The 20,134-nt window shown below is 62.6% G+C and overlaps 1 protein-coding gene across 5 annotated transcripts in view; it reads right to left on the bottom strand.

Annotated features, from left to right (window-relative positions):
• The window catches only part of KCNAB2 (potassium voltage-gated channel subfamily A regulatory beta subunit 2), an 83,155-nt gene that overhangs the window by 51,880 nt on the left and 11,141 nt on the right, over nucleotides 1-20,134 (bottom strand). For 2 of the 5 annotated variants that reach the window (XM_051841108.2, XM_051841107.2), the window contains exon 1: nucleotides 5,976-6,117. The gene's annotated coding sequence lies outside the window, so the exon portion shown is untranslated. 5 annotated transcript variants of the gene reach the window in all.

Genomic DNA, 20,134 nt, shown 5'->3' on the forward strand with positions numbered 1-20,134 from the left:
CCGGAAGGTCAGAGCACTTCCCGACTTCGCTCAGACTTCCATGCAGGGTAACAGCTCAAATCCTCACGCCAGCCGGCAGGCCCGCCTGCCCCAGGCCCCTGCAGCTTCAACCCCTAGGGCCGTGCACTGGGGCCCTGCGTGGGGGTGGGAGCCCCTGAATCAGCAGGCTGCTCCTCGGCCTCCTGCCTGAACTCAGCTCCTGACCCCAAGAGCCGCCCAAGCTGCCACCCCTCCCTGCCCCTTTGCCTCTTTAAGCCAAGGTCACCTTCTCGTGTAGTCCTTCCCGGACACCTGATCTTAATTCAGCCACCCCGGGCCGACACCACCCCGGCCCCTTCCTGTTATTCACCTCTGTTGCGTGTCGCCTGACAGCATACCTCACGCTCACCCGACTTGTTCCACCACAGTGCTGGCCACGGAGGCAGCAGTTCCGCCTGCTGTGGTCCCCGCTGTGGCACATGGCGGACACGCCGCAGAGATTTGCTGAGTGAATGACTCAACCAATGAGCGAGTCTGACTCAGCCGGCTGAAGGCCCCTGGAGAGGGAGCACGGGAGAAGCAGGGGGCCTGGCCATCTGCCTGCTGCCTTCCCTGGACGTCAAGGCCCCCTCTGCCCAGTGGGGTGCGCAGGGCAGCCACAGGCCACGTGTGGGGCGGCGTCCCCAGGGAAGCCCCTGTCCCACTCCCTAGCCTGGACTGCAAGAAGCGCTGGCCCTGAGGTCAGACTCCGGCCACAGGCGGGCACTGCCTTGCTCTGAAGTCATTCACAAGCAGCTGCAGGCCACCCACAGCGCCCGTCTCCTTCCTCGCGGCGCTGCCGGCCAGCGTGCCGCTCTGCCACCTCTCAGGGAGGAGAGGGGGCTCTCCTCAGCCCCTGCTTTGCATCCAGAATGCTGGGGGCTGGGCAGGGCCGCCTCGGTCTGCAGCTGCCACCGTCCAATCAGGAGCGACTGCACCTGTGGAGCAGCCAATCCCGGGGAGCGGATACCTGAGCGGGTGGGCTGCGATGCCCAGGCTGGCACAGCTCACGTGCTGGAGGGAGGCAGGCAGAGAAGACCCCGGTGACCACGCACCTTGGGGGAACGGCTTCTAAAGCCCCCCTGCGCCCCGGGACAGGAGGGGAGCCCAGCAGCTTGGGGTGCAGGCTGGGTCCCCCGGGAGCCTGCACTCCCACGTGGGCTACATGTGACCTTGAACCCACCCCTCCCCCAATGATATCAGAAGCGGGGAGGTCTACGAGGCCCTGCCCCGCCTCCTCACGGTAGCAGAGAAGCGAGGAGTGAAAACGCTTTGAGCTCACGGGGAAGCCGGCGCGTACACCGGCCCTGCGGGCTCACCAAAGGCGCTTCCTGCATCTCCTGTCCCCTCCCCTGCTTGTCATCCTGAACACCGTCAAAGCTCAGAGACGCTGGAGGAATCAGAACAGTGAGAACCACGGGACGCTCACCCTGGCCGCCGCCCGTCCGCCTGCGGCCTTGCTGGTCCGCGTTCTCTCTTCCTTTCCTGCCGTTCCTCTCCCCGCCTCAAAGAGCAGACACACGATTCCCTGAAGCCTCGGAAAGTGAGCTGAGGCTCCCAAGCCTCCCCCGACCACATCAGCCTGCATCTTCTGAGAACCCTGCCGCAGGTAACCAGAGCCCCGCGGTCACACCTCAGGCGACCGGTTCACTATCACCGACAGGAACCTGTGCTCGCCTTCCCCCGCTGTCCCACAGTATCTCTCATGGGGAGCTGGGGTTGGGCGCAGGGGGTTAGGCTGCCACCTGCACGCCAGCATCCCGTAGAAGAGCGCCGGTTCCGCTTCCCATCCAGCTTCCTGCTAACGCACCCGGGGAAGGCACAGAGTGGTGCCTCAAGTGCTTGGGCCCCTGCCACCCATAAGGCAGAGCTGGGTAGGAGTTCCGGGCTCCTGGCTTTGCCCTGGCCTAGCCTTGGCTGTGTGGCCATTCGGGGAGTGGACCAGTCAATAGAAGTTCTTTTTCTCTCTCTGTTGCTCTGCCTTTCAAAGAAATAAATAAGTCTTTGAAAAAAGAATGTAAAGCTAATAAAAATAATAAATAAACACTCCAGAGTACAGGGTGGAGTTCAGCCTAGCAGCTGAGACATCTGCTCACTGGGGCTGGCGCTGTGGCGTAGCGGGTAAAGCCGATGCCTGCAGTGCCAGCATTCCATATGGACGTCGGTTTGAGTCACAGCTGCTTCACTTCCGATCCAGCTCCCTGCTGTGGCCTGGGAAAGCAGTAGAGAACGGCCCAGATCCTTGGGCCCCTGCACTGCATGGGAGACCTGGAAGAAGCTCCTGGCTCCTGTCTCTGGATCATTGCAGCTCTGGCATTGCGGCCACTTGGGAAGTGAACCAGCGGATGGAAGACCTCTCTCTCTCTCTCTCTCCCTCTCTCTCTGTGTAACTTTCTTTTAGGAAAAAGGAATAAGGGACATCTGCTAAGACACCTGCGTCCCACACCAGAGCCCGGCTCCTGACTCCAGCTTTGTAACCGCAGAGCCTGGTGGGAACCACAAGCTGGTTTGGGCAGGAACAAGCAGGTTTCCACACAGGAGGAAAGGCCCGGTGTCAAACAGGTGGGCGGTGTAAGGGGCGGGGTCAGGGCAGACCGACACGAGGGCCCGAGCAGGCCACACGAGCTTGCTCTCCCCAGCCTCCCCCCCCAGCCTCCCTTCCCTCATCTGCAGGCAGGGGGGCCTTGCCCGCACCCCCCCAGCTTTGCCCTGGAGCGCACGCTAAGTGGCTGTGCTACTCTGGGGCGGTGTGTCTGGGGGTGTGGGTGGCAGCCGTGCCGGGCTGTCCCCACCTCTGATTCCTTCACCCTCAGCATTCCAGGCGGACTCTGTGGCCTGTCCGGTCTGACGGAGGCTTCGTGCCTTAGACGGAAGGACTCAGGAACCCAGGAGACGGCACACCAGCGGGGAAGGACAGACGTGAGCCCAGGAGCCAGGGGCAGGGACACAGAGCAATGCAAGACCCCTCCTGGCTTGCCTGGGGGACAGCCTTTTCTGGTCAGCTGGGTGTTCCGGCCCCTGCACCCGGCATCGGCTCTGCAGGGGAGGCAGGAGGCGGCAGTGGGAGGTTGAACCATCGACGCCGAGTCCTCACTTCTCCCCGTAAGCAGGACTTCTGCTGTGTGTCTCTGCCGCCCCCTCGGCACACACATGCGCACACGCAGGCTGAACCGGCCCAGTCTTGGTGTGGCCGTGTGACTTGCTTCGCCAAGGGAAGGCAAGCACGCTGACAGTTCCAGCCTCGGCCACAGGGGACTTGTCCTCAAATCTCTGCCCGACATGGCACTCACGTGCCCCCGGCCCCCCCACTACACGTGCGAGAGCTGCTTGGTCTGGAGCCAGCCAGCCTCAGATGCTGTGGCCTGCGCCCGGCTCATCACACGCTGTGATGTTAGCGCCCCAGGGAGCCAGGGTTTCAGGGACATCCCTAGCATTGAAACGCAAGTCCAGCGGGAGTTGGCGGCCAATGCCCAGCCCCCGCAGGCGGCCGTCTCTGCCCTTCTCTGTGGATTCTGGAGCTCAGGAGAGCGTGGGTGGCTGCAGCCTTCCCTCAGCATGGACCTCCGGGTCAGCTCTCCGAGTGCCAGAGAGGGAGCCAGTCTCTAACCGGAAATCCTGCCCGAGCCTCTGGCAGCGTTCCGCCCTCTGGGGCTGGCCCTCCCAGAGGGCCCCAGAGCAGCCCCAGGGGATGCCACTCTCGGTGCCCGGGAAGGGGGCAAGGCCGTCCCTGCTCCCTGGGCTTTGGGCTGACCCTTAGCTGCAGTCCTAACTGCCACTTCTTGGTGGGTGACCTTGGGTCAGTTTCTTCATCTGTGAAATGGGATAACAGTAGGGGTGGAAACCCGTGTGTGTGTGTGAGCAGGGAGGGCCATGGGCACCAGGACCTGTCCGTGCCTGGTCCCCAACCCTCCAGGCATGGGGCAGAGAAGGCTCTGACCCAAGGCCTGGGTGTGCCTCCTGCAGAGTGGGTGGGGCAGCTGCTCCTGGCTGTCTGTGCCGCCTGTCGAGGGCGGATGAGCAGCCCCTGCAGACGGGCCGGGCACAGGCTCCTCGCTCTGCAGGGGTGCAGTCTCTTGGGATGCTCAACTCCCCTCAGCATCTTCTGTTCCCCTCCCCTGCGTCTCCTTTGCTGTTAGAGGTCTCTCCTCTTGTCCGCATCCCATCACCCACCCACCAGCCTGACACTCAAGCTGACCCCAGGGCACAGGTGCAGGTGGTGGGGCCCTGCACCCATGGGCTTTCTGTGGCTGCCTCCAGTTCCCACTCAGCCCCGAGCCCAGAGGCTCCACGGGTCTGATCTCCAGTTGGCTGAGGCGTTACCTGTGGCTGCGTGGCAACACCCAACCCTAGCACCGCGAGGAAGGGGACCCTGAGGGGAGGGGACCGGGGGGCGGGGGCAGGGGTGCTGGGGGCCATCTCCAGGGCTGGTCACTGCAGCACCGTCCTTATTTGCCTCCATCCCCATGTCCCCAGAGACCGCTGGGACTTGAGCCCCATCTGGGGAGGGGAAGCAGCTGCGTCTCTTGTTTGCTGACGTGCCGCAGTGCCCAGAGTGGCGGCCGCCACACGGTCACACTCGGCACATGCTGGCCAAAAGGGTGGAGAGGCAGAGGCTCTGGGTGCCATTGATTTCCAGAAGAGTCCCAGGGCTGTGGGCTCTGAGCGCCTGCTTATACGGAATCCGTGAGACTCTGCACGTTGCGTCTTGCACCCTGGGCCTCCCACCTGCCAGTGCCCCGGAGAGCCTGCTGTGCCTACCAGGGCCACAAAACCCTGCCTGCTGTGTGGCCCGAGTCTGGGAGGAGCCACTGTGCCGACGACTGTGGGCCCCAAAGAGAGGCAGGAAGAGGTGCAACTGCTCAAAACCACAGGACACAAACGCACATGCACAGACACACCCTTCCTGTCTCCCCAGGAGGCCGGACGCCAGGCTGGGAGCGAGATCAGTTATGGAGGCTGCCGATGACTCGGAGTACCCTTGGGTAGCCAGTCCTGCCTGTGGAGGGACAGGAAGTCCCCGCTGCTGCAAGGGTGCCCATGAGGGACTGGGCAGGGGTCCCGAGGCCAGCATGCCCCAATTCCCCAGCTGCACCATCCAGACCTGGGTCACATGCAGTCCAGGGATGGGGCAAAGAACGGCGGGAACTACACGACGGGGCACGGCCAGGACCTCTGAGGAGCCTCAGACTCTGTCCAGGCTCCTACGGCCTGAGCCAGGGGACGGGCGGCGCAGAGACCTGGCAGCCTCACACTACACAGCATAGGGCCAGGTGGTCAACAGCAGAAGCATCGGCCCCACCTTGGGGCCCAAGATCAAGACCGCCGTTTGCGGCATGTGCTAACACATTCCATCAGCGCCTCACTCCAACTCTGCAAGATGATCGCGGGCTAAGAATTTCAATATGTTCAGAGCAACGTTCAGACGCCCGTCCCTGACTTCAAACACCGCACCAGCCTGGCACACAGCCCAGGGCGCAGCTTGATGCAAAGGAGCCGTTCACATCTAATTAACACCACGTGAAGAGCAGAGACTGCACCAAAGCCCCCAGCGCTCCCAGTGCAACGTCCACACCCTGGACCCCCGGCACACCCCGACACCAGCAGGCAGTGCGCCTCCGGACGGAACTCCCAAGTCCCACTGCAGCTCACGGACCCCCAGGTGCTGGGCACCATCATGGCCCCAGTGCTTGCCAGGCCTCCCAGACAGGGAGCGGGGGCTGGGACCCACAGGGTAGCGGGTTCTGCTTCCATCACCTGGCAAAGGGCTGGACGGTGGCCCCTCCAGCTTCCGTGACCGGGTCAAGGTCAGGGGCCTCATCTCCTGGCCCCATCCTGTGTCTCAGCAACCACAGGTGGCAAAGTGCAGTGCTGTGCAGGCATACAAGGGAGGGGCGCCAGCGCGGCACAGACCCGCGAGCTACTGCAAGTCAGAGGAGGGAGGCAGCATACGTCCTTACCTGCTCCGTAAGCCCCATAACTGCGTGCTCAGGCCGCGGCCTCCTCCCTCAGTCATTCATTCAATGCATACTGCACGCACTGGACAAGCAATGGAGGAAGCTCACGTCTCCTCCCCGCCCGACCACGCCCTGCGCCCATATCCTGCCTGGGTGAAGCAGAGGAGCACAGAGCGGGGCTGGAGAGAGGAAGCTGTGGTTACCAGGGAGTTCTCTGTTGCCCAGGCAGCTGTGTGGGGCTGCAGGGCACTCTTCCAGGGCACAATTGCGGGGTGGAGGCCTTCAGGGGGTCTCTCACCTTTTCCCCCATCCCGTGTTCAGCCCAGAGGAGACGGGGTGAGAGGGGTGGGATGGGCACTCAGCACATGGGTTGTCAATGCTGGGGCTCTGGTGCCTCCTGCTCAGACAGGAAACCCCAGGCCGGGGGATCCCAGGAGAGAGCAGATGGCAGGGGCTGCCGAGGGACCCAGGCGGCCCCACAGGGCTCTGGATTTCCGGGCGTCTCCCCCTCCGGCCCAGGCATGAAAGCAGAAACTGGTGAACTGCTATGTGTTCAGAGACCTCAGCTGGGGCCTGGCCGCTGTGTCCTCAGCCAGCCATGCGTGTGCACTGCACACCCTCCGAGGCTGGACAGGAAGCCACCTGGGGCCACGTGGGGCCACGTGGGGCCATCCGGGATTGGGCAGGGCCACTCCCTTGGGGGGCGTGGGCTCAGTGATGCAGCCGGCACAGGGATCCCTGGACGCCACCGAGCACCTAACCCCGCTCAGGGGCTGGGGCCGCTCACCCACCAGACGCAAACCCATCCTGGGAAACACGACCCATCCCCCCAGAGGCCTGGGTACCTGCTCCTGAACCGGAACGGCTGGGGACAGCCCATGATCCTTGTGTGTGTGCCAAATGAAGTCAGGTCCCGCCCCTGCTACACCGCAAGTGCCGGGGGTCACAAGGCCCGAGGGGAAGTTGGCACGGTGCCCGCCAGGGCCCTGCTTGGTGCCACAGCAGAGTGGAGCAGCCTGGCAGAACAGCGCCCCGTGGGTGCCAGGGTGTGGTCTTGAGTCCCAGGACTGCCCAGCACCAGGACCCAGGCAGGATGGCCCAGGCACCCTAACCCCCCTATAATGCTGCAGCGGCTCCAGGCGGGAGGCAGATGGAGGGCCTGGAGGGGCACGCACCTTGAGCTTGTCCTCTCCTCCTGCCCACGGCAGCCCCCGCAGGACAGGAGGACCCCTGGCAGTCTGCGAACCCCCTTCTTGGGGAGAGACGGGGGAGGGTAATGAGCTCCCCTCACCTTAGCCATCTTCTACCTGTGCTGTGTGATCCCATTTGATCTTCGCCACAGCCCTGGGCAGGGGGGCCCCAAGCTACAGGGCAACCCTGAGGGGCCCCGGGGTTCTGGCACAATATAGATGAGGAAATCAAGGTCACGAATGGAAAAAACATCCACAGTCAGTCAGCGAACCCGAGGCCAGGCTGGGACAGGAGCCCAGGTGTTCCCACTGCGGCTCCTTCCTCTACTCACTGCACCACACATCCACCTCCTCTCCCGGGCCCTGGCACCCCTGGCCTGGGACAAGTGACACCCCCCCCCCCCCCGAGCCAGGGAGCAGCAGTTATACTCTCGACCCCAGCACAGAGACGTCGCCGAGACCCTGTGGGTCTCCAGGCTCTGTTCACCCTGATGGCAGACCACGAATGCAGCTACGGAGCCTCCGGAACAGCAGGCGACAGTCGGCGGCCGCTCCGTTCCCGGCCGCTCCGTCCCCGGCCGCTCCGTCCCCGGCTGCTCCGTCCCCGGCCGCTCCGTCCCCGGCTGCTCCGTCCCCGGCTGCTCCGTCCCTGGTCGCTCCGTCCCCGGCCGCTCCGTCCCCGGCTGCTCCGTCCCCGGCTGCTCTGTGGTCGCGCTGAACCTGCCCACAAAGCCAGCTTCGCGCCTGACTCTCAGAAGCGAGCGGCAATTCTCCCACTGCAGGCTCTTTTTAAAACCTAAAGGAGTTTAGGCCAGGAAGGCAGGCGACTGCTGAATGCTGGCTGGCAGTCACAAACGCCTTATTTCAAAGACCACCGCAAGTCTTCTATCCGAGCAGGGACTAATACCCGGGACTCACAGGGAACTCCCAAAGCCCAGCAGCAAAGGACCACACACGCTGCTTTGAAGAGCGAGGACCTGACCCGACATTTCCGCAGAGACGGGAGCAGTCGGCCCGCCAGCTCACGAGAGGATGCTGTGTCACCGGGACTGGGGACACGCACACCAGCAGCTCACACCCTGAGGGCGGCTACTACCCAGACAGCGACGATGGCAAACAGGTGAACCCTCAGGCACGCCTGGTGGGGATGCAGACGGCAGAGCCGCCGCGGAAACCAGTGGGACAGACAGCTCCTCGAAGAATTAAAGTGGGGGCTGGCGCTGCGTTGCAGCTGGGTTAGCTGCCACCTGTGACTCAGCATCCCGTATCAGGGCACTGGTTCAAGCCCCCAGGGCTCCACTTCCAATCCAGCTCCCTGCTCATTCTCTTGGGAAAGCAGCAGAGAATGGCTCCTGGCTTGGGCCTGGCCCGGCCCCGGCCGTTGTGGCCATTTGGGGAGTGAACTAGTGGGTGAAAGATCTCCCTCTCTCTGTAATTCTGCCTTTCAAATAAATAAGTCAGCCTTGGGGACTGTGACCCTGCACCTGTCCCCCCCAGAACAGACAGCAGGAACTCAGACGTGTGTGCGCCCCTGTTCCTAAGAATGCCCCACCAGAGTCAAAACATGGAGACAACCCACGTGGCCACGGGTACAGAGTACCCAGGGAAACGTGGCCCATGAGGGGCGGGATTCAGCCTCAGGGCAGCAGGAAACTCCCATGGCGATGAACCTGGGACACAAGCCGGCCAGGAAGGCCGAGCACGTGGGAGTCCCCGTGCGTGAGGTTCTCCGTGTCGTCCGTCAGACACGTGGCACGTGGCTGCCAGGGGCGCGGGGTTCCAGTTTCACAGGATGACAAAGAGCACGGAGGTGGGTGGCGGAGACATGAGGAGCTTACCTGGCACCACGAACCGTCCACTTAAGATGACGTATTTTATGTCAGACGTGCTTCAACACAGTCCAAATACTGAATGAGGAGGGAAGCCATGCTTCCCAGGCTCTCCTGCACGGGCTGGGTCTGCGCCGCGTCCGGAAGCCAGGCCCGTGGACGTGGCAGGTGTGGCTGTGACCGGCCCAGCTGGCCCCCGGGGACCGTCGCTGGGATCACTGTCCAGTCTCTAAGCCGGGCTTCCAGGAAACTGGTGCTTTCCTCTGGTTTTGTCACCACGGAGGCTGCGTCCCAAGGCCTGCGGCCACCCTCAGCAGCAGGGATGCTGGGGGCTTCCTGGCCGGGTTTGGGGGGGGGGCAGGAGGCAGGCAAGGACGGGCTGTACAGCAGCAAGCGGCCTTGCGCTGTCCCCACCTCCCCCCAGGACAGGTGTGCTCCAGGCCTGCCTGGTCTTCCGCTGAGTGGGCCCTCGCGCGTCTCCTCCTGGCTTCTAGATGTTTCCACAACGTGAGGCACAGGACTGAACGGATCTTTGCTGAGTCCATGCCCCCAACCGGGGCTGTGAAGAGAGCACAGCCCCAGCTGGCGGCAGGAGCGCGTGGCTCACAGGGTCTCCAGGGGACAGCAGCAGGGAGCCAAGGGCGTTGGGGCCCGAGCCACGGGCTGCGGTGCCAGCATCCCACGTGGGTGCCGGGCAGAATCCCGGCCACTCCACTCCCAATCCGGCTCCCTGCTAACATGCCTGGGAAAGCAGTGGAAGATGGCCCAAGTCCCAGGTGGGCTTCCTGGCTCCTGCCTAGCCCAGCTCCTGGCCACTGAGGCCATTTGTCGAATGACCCATCTGTCCATCCTCACACCAGCTCTCACGCTTACGCTTGGAAGCCCAATTTCGGCCGATGGTGCGTGACATGATTTCCGAGTGCGTACGAACACACAGGGGAGGCCGCTGGCTGTCCTGTGGACTGAGGTGAGGACGCCGAGGCCGGGGTCAGCCAGCTGGCGCAAGGGGAACGGGAGTCTACGGCCCGGGCGTCCGAGGTGCTCATCCTTCGTTTTGGCCTCTTTCTGTAACGTCAACGTCTGGGTTGCTCTCTTTGAAAGGTATTTGTTTCTGTGGTGCTTGGCGAAATGATGGGGCACCCAGCACCCGCAGCAGTGGCGCCCGGGGGCTGGTGGGTGGCCGGTGACGCCAGGTGGCCTCCACGCTTGCTGTGGGACACGGCCAGCGGAGTGCTGCATGCCCGGGCCCCGTCCAGGCTGTGTCGGTGCAGCGCACGAGCAGAGAACGGCTTCCCATCTTCAGAAGGTTGGAAGAAAACCAGACCGAGAATAATATCTCCTGGCACAGATACCAAACCATATAAAACTCAAATCTCGGCCTCCAGGAACAAGGCGTCACCGGCACGCAGCCACGCCCCCTTGTGTTTGATCGGCTGGGGCTGCTGTTCCACCACGCTGGAGGCGGCGAACAGTTATCTCCCAGTGCTGGAGGCTGCAAGTCCCAGATCTGTGAGCCGGCGGCTGCGGCCCGGGGAGGCTTCTCGGCTTGCAGACGGCCGCCTTCTCCCTCTACGACAGCAGCAGAGGGAGTGCGTGGGCCTCCGTGTCCTCTTAGGAGAACACTAACCCCACCCTCGGCTTCTACTCCCACGGTCTCATTTATGTCTCTATTTGTAAAGTACAGTGACTGAGGGAGAGAGAGAGGGAGACAGGGAGAGAGGTGGATCTTCCACCTGCTGGCTCACTCCCCAAATGCCCACGACAGCCAAGGCTGGGCCAGGCTGAAGCCAGGAGCCAGGAGCCCCACCCAGGTCTCCCATGGGGATGGCAGGGGCTTGATGTTCGAGCCATCACCTGATATGCCCAGGGTGCACGTTAGCAGGAAGCTGGATCAGAAGTGCATGTAGGCTTCAGTTCCAGGCACCCCACATGGGAGTGGACACCCAACATGGTGGCTTCAGTTCCTGGGTCACACCGCCCGTGACCGCACTGAACCCTAATCACCCCCCAAAGGCCCCCACCTCTCAAAGCCATCACTTTGGGCGTTAGGGCTTCAACTACGAATTCTGGGGGACACAGGCGTTCAGTCTACGGCACCTCTGCGCCTTGGCCACGGCTGCTCTGGTGCCAGAGGCTGAGTTGGTGCACGCTCCAAACACTCGCTGCCTGGCCCCGCTCCAGAGCAAGCCTCCTCCCGGCACAGCTTCTGGGAGGCCGGGCTCACGTGGCTCACGGCCGTCCACGGCCGACGTGGGAGTTCCTGGTCTGTCTGACTCCTCCGAGCCACACACCTCCTCTGCCCAGCCGCCTGCTGGCCTGGGGCGCTGCCGTCTCTGGGACCCAGTCAAGCCTGGGGTTGGGCTGTTTCCACCACAGGGGATCAGACCTCTTCTCCAGGGGACTTGACCTGCTAATCCGCTTGGCAGCTGCTCCCCGGAGGCAGACCCACTGGAGCACCGGCTTTGCTTGCAGCATCTGGCCCCTCCCCCTTCTAAACCTCCTGTGTGGGGGAGGGGTGCAGCCCAGTTGGATTGGGATTTCCTGCTGGTGCCTGCTCAGGGGCTTCATGGCTGGCCCCGTGTTAGTGGCACCCGGAGTCTTCCTGCAGGGCGAACCTTCACGGTTTAGGAGCTCCCTGCACTGTTCTCTGGGTGCCGTTGTGTCCAACGAGGCCACTAAAATGCCGGATCCATTTCCAGACTTGGCTCCACGGTCTATGGGGAAGGGAACCCCCCTGGAAAGTCCCCTGTCCCCCGACGGGGTGGATGTGGTCCTCAGAGCTCAAGGTTTGAAACAGGTCCACTGTGACTCACAGAAGCCGGGCGATGTCAGCATTGGGCTGGAAAGGGACCCCCTCCCAAGGGCAAGGGCCCCTCCCAGCCCTGCCCACTGGAATCCTGAGCTCCCCCCGCCCCGCCAAGATGTCTGGGGAGCCCTACAGGGAGGGTGGCCCAGTGGACCACCACCTCGCCTGGCCCCGGACGCCTGAGCTGCAGGTGGTCTGAGGCTTCCCTTTATGGAGGGACGGAGACTAATCAGGGACTCAAATGTCCCTGCCCAAAAGACGCTCTTGTAGAACAGAAACCTAGAATCCCAGATCAACAACAGCAAGGAAAACGAGATGGAGCAAACTCTCCATCCTCACCAGCAGTGGTCTCCCGTGAGTGGGCTGCCTCCTGGGACGCTCACGCCTGTGACCAGGCAGCCACGGCAGGGGCAGTGACATTGGCAGTGACGGCTCACGGAGTACATAGTTTAGGCTCTGTTGCAACTACTCAGTTCTGCGGTGCCCGAGTAGCCTGAGATGTAAAGGAAAAGATGTGGCCGTGTTCCTGTAAAACCTCCTTTGCAGAAATCAGTGTGGGGCCGGCACTGCGCTGCAGCAGGTTAAGCCGCTGCCTGCAATGCCAGCATCCCATATCAGGGCACCGGTCTGAGTTCCAGCCGCTCCGTTCCGATTACTCTCCCTGCTAACGTGCTTGGGGAGGCGGCGGAAGATGGTCCAAGTGCTTGGGCCTTTGCCACCCATCTGGAAGACCAGGATGGAGTTCCTGGCTCCTGGCTTTGCCCAGGCTGCTGTGACCATTGGGAAGTGAACTCGTGGATGGAAGATCTTTCTCTTCCTCTCCCTCTGTCATTCTGCCTTTCAAATAAATTAGTTTTTTTTTTTTTTTTTTTTTTTTTTTTTTTAGGAAACAGGGGCTGGTATTGTGGTGCAGTAGGTTAAGTTGCCACCTGTGATCTGGCATCCCATATTGGAACTCTGGTTGGAGTCCTGGCTGCCCCCCTTCCAGCTCCCTGCTAATGCTCCTGGGAAAGCAACAGAAGATGGACCAAGTACTTGGGTCCCTGCCAGCCACATGGGAGACCCAAATGGAGTTCTAAGCTCCTGGCTTCGGCCTGGCCCAGCCCAGGCTGTTGCAGCCATTTGGGGAGTGAACCAGGGGATAGAAGATCTTTCTCTCTCTTTCAAATAAATAAAATCAATCTTGGGTCATACTGTGAAGGTCCCTGATTTATGACATGAAAATCAAAGTGGCTTTCACGGTAATAAATTAGGACCGAGGTGCAATCCTCATCATGGCCACAGCACTCGCTGCCCTGCTCGTTGGTCACCGGGGCGCCTCCTGCACCCAAGCCTTGCCCTCCGTGCGGACAGCCTGAGCCTGGAAGTGGAACCCCTACAGGTGGAACTGGGACCTTCCTGGTCGCGTGAGTCCACGCTGCCGGCTGGGCTCCAGTCCGCGGCTCGGCAGGGGTGCTGGGGCGGAGGGGGCACCCTGGGCGCTGCCAGTGATTCCGACCCCCGGCCCCCGGCCTGACGATCTCTTCTGGAGTAAGCACTCCACGACGTGTTCTCTCCGCTCTCCGGAGGCCGCTCGGCGGCAAAGCGCGGAGGCCAGCTGGCCGGGCGTCGCAGGCTGCCGCCGCTCCTGCGCACTATTTTGGGTGACTCTGGCTCATTTATTTTTGACGTGAGTTGCTCATACAGACTGCGTGTGCTCTGTCTCCTGTGCTGTAGTTAAAGAAGTACAGTGGTTTTTTTTTTTTTTTAAAGATTTCATTTGATTTAACGTATTTATTTGAGAGGCAGAATTAGAGAGAGAGGGAGAGACAGAGAATGAGGTCTTCCATCTGCTGATTCACTCCCCAGATGGCAGCTATGGCCGAAGCTGAGCCGATCCAAAGCCAGGAGCCAGGTGCTCCTTCCAGGTCTCCCATGCAGGTGCAGGGGCCCAAACACTTGGTCCATCTTCCACTGCTTCCCTAGGCCACAGCAGAGAGCTGGACCGGAAGAGGAGGAGCCGGGACTAAAACCAGCACCCATATGGGATGCCGGTGCCGCAGGTGGAGGCTTAGCCCACTACGCCACAGTGCTGGCCTCAGAAACGCAGTGTTCTTAAGCCCTCTTGGGTTAAGAACGTGCGGAGTTGAGTTCCTGGAGCAGGGTCTGAGGTGGGGCTGCCTCCTGCTGGGCTCCCGTGGAGCCAGCCTGCCCTCCCCAGTCCAGTCAGTGTGCGGGAGACGCTGGGGAATAGAGCGAGCCTCCTCGGAGTGAGCTGAGCGCTGCTCTCTGAGCACCGGCTGGGCGGTGGAGGCAAGAGCGGGGTCCACGAGGGAGGCTCCGGAGCACCCGCGGCGCGAGCCGAGGTGGCCTGGGCCAGGTGCAGAAGGGGGTGGCAGGGGCTGGCGACTCCGGGAGGCCGGCAGCTCTGGGTCGCCTGGCGGTGCTGTGGGGGTGAGAGGAAGGCGAGGCGCTAGTTCCTAGGAAGGGAGGCAGCAGTGGGCGGTGTCCTGGAGCTGGCAGGGGTCCGAGTGGCTCGACGGACAGCTGGGGCGGGAGGCTGGGGGCCCCTTGGCCTGGGATGCTCTTCCTTGGGTGTTGCGCTCAGAAGTCGCCCTGCAGAGAGGCCGTCCTGGAGGGCACCGTCCATCACGTCACTGTGCGTGCTCCCGACCTGGGCGAGGTGCCCCAGAGGGTGCCGGCAGGGCCTGTGTCACCTCCTGCTGAGCCCCCTGTGCCTGGGCGGAGCCTGGCGCCTCACCGGTGCCCCACACGCCTTCGCTGGAAGCATGTGGGTGTGTCGGCCCTGGCTGCACAGGTGGCTTCTGCTCGTAGGGCACACAGCCCGGCGTGAGGCTGACGCCGGGCAGAGCAGAGGGAGGCAGAGCGGTGGGAGCCGTGTTCTGGCTGCTTCTCCTCGGGGGACAGAGGGAGCCCTGCAGCCCGAGGCCTCCTCCCGGGTTTCCTGGGCAGCAGTGCGGCCACACGGGTACTGCAGGGTCTCAGGCTGGGGCTCAGCTCCGGCCTCTGCCGGGTGTGCAGTCCCCACTGGGATGCTGCCTGGCTCATGAAGCACACATGCAGAGCAAACATCACACAGGCTTGCAGGCGTGAGCACGGGCACACACGTGAACACCCTCCTGTCGCCTCTGCTTCCACCTCCCCACTGCCACCTCCCCTCCCCTCCCCACTGCCACCTCCCCCTCCCCACTGCCACCTCCCCCTCCTCACTGCCACCTCCCCTCCCCCTCCCCTCCACCACCTCCCCCTCCCCCTCCCCACTGCCACCTCCCCTCCCCACTGCCACCTCCCCTCCCCCTCCCCACTGCTACCTCCCCCTCCCCACTGCCACCTCCACCTCCTCACTGCCACCTCCCCTCCCCCTCCCCTCCACCATCTCCCCCTCCCCCTCCCCACTGCCACCTCCCCCAGCACCCTCGCTTTCACTGTTCTGCTCTGGGGACCTGCCCCCGAATGACCCTCCAGGCCATTCTTAGGCCCTCCTCCTAGCCTCAGTTCTCACCTCCTACCCCAGGTGCCCTCCTTACGATGCCTTTAGCCCCCCTCTACCAGGAGCTTCAGGAGTGGCCTCGGACCTCCCAGGGACCTCTGGGGCATTTCTTCTCTTGCTCTCCCTCCACGGCCCCCTCGCCTTGGGAGCACCTGCCGGACCGTCACCAGAGCCCTGCTTCTAGGTTTCAGAGCGGATCTCTCATTCCAAGAATTTCTCTGAAGCCCGCAGGGGCTGCTGAGGGCCTCTGGCACCAGGTCAAGTGCCTCGGCTTGGTAGCCAGAGACATTTGAGGCAAGCCCGGCTACCGTGGCAGCTCTCCCTACCGTCTGCCCCTCCGGCACACCGGCCCGCCCCCTCTCTAACATCTGGCCAGGCGCACACCGGCCGGCCTCTCCTCTCACACCTGGGCAGGGACACACCTGCCTGCTTCTCCCTCTTGCTCCCGTATCTGTGGCAACCACTGGCGTTGCTCCTGCTATTTCCCGGGAGGGAGGCTGCGTGTCCCCATCTGCTGGGGACTTCTTGGCCCCTGGGTCCAAAACAGAGGCTGCGTCCCAGTCTGGACGGGTCACCCACTCTATGGGCAGTGGTTCCCCGGGGGGTGGGCGGAAGCAGAGAGGGGGCTGTGCTTTCCACTTGCAACACCTCCACCATCTGCATCTGCTCAGCCACGCGGCTCTGAGGACCCAGGAGTGGGGCCCGCGAGCCCCCCCGAGCCACAGGAATGAGCCTCCTGCCCTCTGGCCCCAGACTTCCGTGGCAATGGCACTCCGGCCTACATCTCTGACACCCGAAGGCCAGCCCAGCCTTGGACACCCTCTTGCCAGGAAAGCCTCCTCTCTGCCCATCTCCACACTCAGCTGAGCAGGAGGGACAGAGGCCCCAGCCTGCCCTCGACACACTGATGACCTCCCTCCAGATAGTCCACCTGTGAACCCAGGAAACAAGTGGGTGGCTCGTCCTGGATCCCCTGGGCTGGGATGGTCAAAGCCCACGCGCTCCCGTGATGGGTCTTTTTTTTTTTTTTAAGAGAGAAAGGTCTTCCTTTCGTTGGTTCACCCCCCAAAATGGCCGTTACGGCCGGCACACTGCACTGATCTGAAGCCAGGAGCCAGGTGCTTCCTCCTGGTCTCCCATGGGGTGCAGGGCCCAAGCACTTGGACCATCCTCCAATGCACTCCTGGGCCACACAGAGAGCTGGACTGGAAGAGGGGCAACCGCGACAGAATCCAGCGCCCCAACCGGGACCAGAACGCGGGGTGCCGGCGCCGCAGACAGAGGATTAGCCTAGTGAGCCACGGCGCGGCCGTGATGGGTCTTGAAGTCAACGTTTCCTGGTTTTTCCAGGGATGACGAGGACACGGCTGGCCCCTCATGGCAGGGACAGTGAGTTTCACTTCGATATGAGCCCACTTAGGGAGTAAGTGCAGTCCCTAAAAGGTACGAGAAATTCATGTGACCCAATGGTAAGATGGAAGCCAGGGGCTGAAGGTGGCAATCACCGGCCAGAGACAGAAAGGGAGAGAGAATGGGGACGCGCGAGAGAACTGGTTGCCAGCGAACACTCCCTGGAAACCAGAGAGCCTCCTAACCTCATCCCAGAACCCTGGACGGCAGTAGGTCAACCCCGTGGTGCAAGCCCTGGGCGGAAAGCAAATTCCAGGCCATCCTGTGGTTACTTTTCCCTTTAAAAACTATATTTGTATCCCCGTTTGCCAAAGTGTGTCAGCATTCCTCCCCCGGCCAGGAAGCTGGTCAGGAGGACGGAGGGAGAGGCCAGAGCCTGGCAGGACGGCGTGTTCTGGGCTGGCCCTGGCAAGAGGCCTTGGGGTGTGGGTAGAGGCAGGGGATGTGCACCTGTGGGTGAGTGTGGGTGAGGGTACCCACTCTACCTGTCAGTCAAGCCACCTGCCAACCTGATGTCCACTCATGTCCCTGCAGATGAGCTGGGAAAGGCCTCCCCTGCCCAGGCTGGACACTTGCCCCCAGGCCAGGTAGTGGCACACTCAGGCCCCTGTGTGTGGAAGGCTCTGACCCTCAGGGCATCCCAGGCCACCTCCCGACGCTCAGAAAATGCTGCAAAGCACAGGTGAAGATCAAGGCCCAGGCCCCCCACCCCCCGAGGATGGGGGGGCTGGGAGGGCTTTGAGAGCCACCCAATGCCATCTGAGTGACCCCAGACCCGTGGCCAGACATGAATATGCCGCCAGGGCCCATTTCGAAGACTCAGAACATATGGTCGGGGCTGTGGGGGCCGCTTCTGCCCCCCCAGGAGTGAGGTGCACCTGGCGGCACTTCCTTCCTCCCTCCGGGGCCCGCGTGTGCCCAATTTCCTGCCTTAACTGCGACCACGGTGGTTACCCCCGGAGGTCCAGGGCTGGGCTGCCCGGTGCCTCCTTGCAGGGCCCAGGCCAGTGTCAAGGCCCGAGACATCTCCACAGCACGCTCCCAAGCCTGAGTCTCCCACGGAAACAAGCCCCCGGGAGCCCCTCTGAGGCTCAGGGTGGAGGCAGCAGGAATGCCTGGGGACAGAGCCCACAGTCCCTTCGCAGGTCTGCTGGCACCAAGAGCGCTTCTCAGCCTGTGCTGGTGTCTGGGCAACTGGGCTTGTCCTTCTGAGAGTCCTCAAAGAGAACAGAAAGAGGGACAAGGGGGGCCCACCCTGTGCACTGGCCGCTCCTGGGGACCAGACCCCACTGACCGCCTTCTGAAAACCTAGCCCCAGGAGCTGGCGCTGTGGCGTAGTGGCTAAAACCTCCGCCAGCAGTGTTGGCATCCCATACGGGAGCTGGTTCGAGTCACGGCTGCTTTACTTCCAATCCAGCTCTCTGCTATGGCCTGGGAGAGCAATGAAAGACGGCTCAGGTCCTTGAGCCCCTGCACGCGTATGGGAGACCCAGAGAAAGCCCCTGGCTCCTGGCTTTGGACTGGCTGTTTAGGCCATTGTGGCCATCAGTGCAATGAACCAGTGGATGGAAGCCCTCCCCCCTGCCTCTCTGTAACTCTGACTTTCAAATAAAATAAATAAATCTTAAATAAAATAAAATAAAACCTAGCCCCATTCTTCATGATAAATAGGAAACGGCCTGGGGGTCTTACTGGCCCATGTCTGGGATTCCCGCCTGCCTGCTCACCGAGGCACCAGAGTGGGATCCCTGAGAGGCAGAGCCTCTGGGCTCCCCATCCTTGCCAGCTCCCTAAGGCGTGGCCATGGAAACCCACTGAGTTCCAGGCAGTGTCCACAGGCCATGCTGAACTGAAGCTGCCCTGTGGCCACGGCCACCGCTGTGGCATCTCTGGCTCTCCCAGAGTGGCGGCGGCTGCAGCAGTTACCCGGCGGCAGTGTCAGATAGACGGAGTCCCTGCACCTGCACCCGTAGGAGGACCCGGAGCCGAGGGTGTGTGTGCATGCATGTGCATATGTGTATGCGTGCACACGTGTATGCTAGTGTGTATGTGTGCACGTGTGTATGCATGTGTGTGTATGCACGTGTGCATGTGTGTGTATGTGTGTGTGAAGGCCTGGGGGCAGGTCCACCTGTTTCCCTCACTCCCCTACAGTGGTCAAGGTAACAGCGACGTGCACACAGCGTCTGCAGGGCCCGGTCTACCTGCTGCTTTCCGGAACATCCACAATGAAAGGGATAAAGAAAACGCTGAGTCCCCTCTCCTGGCCAGACTGGCATTTTAAGTGAAGCCAATTTAGGCAAAACACAGCGAGGGGGCTGGGAGGAAACAAGCCTGGCACCCCGATGCAAACCTGACTCAGCAGGATGGGGTGCAGAGGAGGCCCCGCCCATGGGGGATGATGGACGGAGCGGTGCCGAGGACGGATGGACGGACAGAGCCCCGGAGGATGGACAGACAGAGTCTCGGATGGACGGACAGACAGAGCCTCGGATGGACGGACAGACAGAGCCTCGGATGGACGGACAGACAGAGCCTTGGACGGACAGACAGAGCCTTGGATGGACGGACAGACAGAGCCTCCGATGGACGGACGGATGGAGCCTCGGATGGATGGACAGACAGAGCCTTGGACGACCGGCCGGAGGCAGCGCTGGAGCCGCTCCAGGCTGCTGGTTGGCTTCCCCGGGCAGGGGTGCAGGCTTTAACTGCTTACATCCCAGGTGGGAGGAGGAGGAAGAGGCCATCCTCCTGGTGATCCCAGGAGGGCGTTTCGGAAAGAGTGGGCTTACACAGCCACACTGTGTCCTCCACTTAGCCCTGCCCCCAGGTATGGCCGGGGGTCTGCCCTCTCTGGGACCCTAGATCAATCCAGACCCTAGACCATCTGGGCTTTGAGCCCCCATGCAGTGAGTGGGCAGGCAGGGTGCCTGGGGAGTGCTGGGTGCTCTCATCCGCCTGGCCCACGCGAGTTTCCATGCCAACGTCGGAGGGGCTGGGCTGGTCCATCTGTGAGGATGGGAGCTGCACTGCCGGGACACGCTGGCCATGGCGTCCAGCTGGGCCCCCGGGCGATGCTTGGCACAGTTCCAGGCATGGCATAAGGTGACTGTTCTCTGCCGATCCCCAGACCAGGGTGAGTGTGCACACAGGCTCCAGCCACAGTGCTCAGAGTCGCGGGGACCCTGACTCCACTGGACGGGGGAGAAGGTGCTGGCTGGGCAGCACTCAGGCAGGCCTGCCTCCCCGGGGTCGCCCTTATGTCCAGAGCGCAAATCCCTCCCCCCGCCGGCCAGGGTGAGCTGGCACTCTGAGTAGTCACCTACCCCGAGAGCCCCCACGGCACCCAGGGGCCAGGCCTCCCCTGTCCTCTCCCCAGTCCTCCTGGTGATGGCCAGGGAGGCAGCCTGGCCTTCCCACCACCACGGCTCTGACCC

This window comes from Oryctolagus cuniculus, chromosome 7 (genome assembly GCF_964237555.1).
Source record: "Oryctolagus cuniculus chromosome 7, mOryCun1.1, whole genome shotgun sequence".
NCBI lineage: Eukaryota > Metazoa > Chordata > Mammalia > Lagomorpha > Leporidae > Oryctolagus > Oryctolagus cuniculus.